The following is a 1,080-nucleotide window of genomic DNA, read 5'->3' on the forward strand; positions in this document are numbered from 1 at the left end:
CCTGGAGGAGCTCACACTTCGAGAACTTCATGACTTGTCGCTAATTACTCCTAATTGCCACGTATCAGGTGGCGAAAACACGAACAAAAATTAGATTTTATTTTTACTTTTTCTTTCATATTATGGCTAGCTCAAGAAATATTTTTTAATTTTGTATATGTCAAACAAATATTGCTCATTTTGTATATGTCTAGCTAACTAAAACTTATTATAAGTACATTTCAGTTTTTATTAATGAAAATTTGGAGTTTAAAATTCCATTTAATATTCTTCTAAATATATATATATCATATAATTAAATATATCAACAATTATATTAAAAATAGGGTTTATACCTTTTTGGATCCTGTGTTTTTCCCCATTACCTGTTTGGACCCTGTATTTTGACAAATTACTTTTTGGACCCTATGTTTTTTAAAATGGTTAAAATAGAACCCTAAACTCAATTTTGATGAAGAAAAAGTTGAATATAACAACAGTTTTAAGCATAATGATTTTATTTTTGCTCTGAATTGTTAGTTTGGTAAATTATTTGTGATTTTAGTTGAGAAAACATTGACCAAAATCGGGTTTAGGGTTCTATTTTAACAATTTTACAAAACATAGGGTCCAAAAAGTAATTTGTCAAAACACAGGGTCCAAATAGGTAATGAAAAAAACATAGGGTGCAAAAAAGTATAAACTCTTAAAAATATATATAAGTATTGCTAATTATGAATATACATATAAGTATTAACTATATGTAATATATTTTTTTGTTCAACACATGTGGCTAACAGAATGCTGACATGGCTCTTTACATGATGATGTGTCTTGGTCATGTCAGCGCCATGTGTGTAATTTTATTGTGTTTTAAATATGGTTTTTATTTTTTTTTAATGTATTAAAAATGGTTTAATTTATTAATTCTATTTTTTAGTTTTTAATTCATTAATTTTTAATATGATTATAGATTTTTTAATTTAAAATTACACACATGGCGCTGACATGGTCAAGACACATCAACATGTAAAGAGCCATGTCAGCCTTCTGTTAGTCACATGTGTTGAAAGTTAACGGAAGTCCTTCTTTACATTACTG

This window comes from Humulus lupulus, chromosome 4 (assembly GCF_963169125.1).
Source record: "Humulus lupulus chromosome 4, drHumLupu1.1, whole genome shotgun sequence".
NCBI classification, from domain to species: Eukaryota; Viridiplantae; Streptophyta; class Magnoliopsida; order Rosales; family Cannabaceae; genus Humulus; species Humulus lupulus.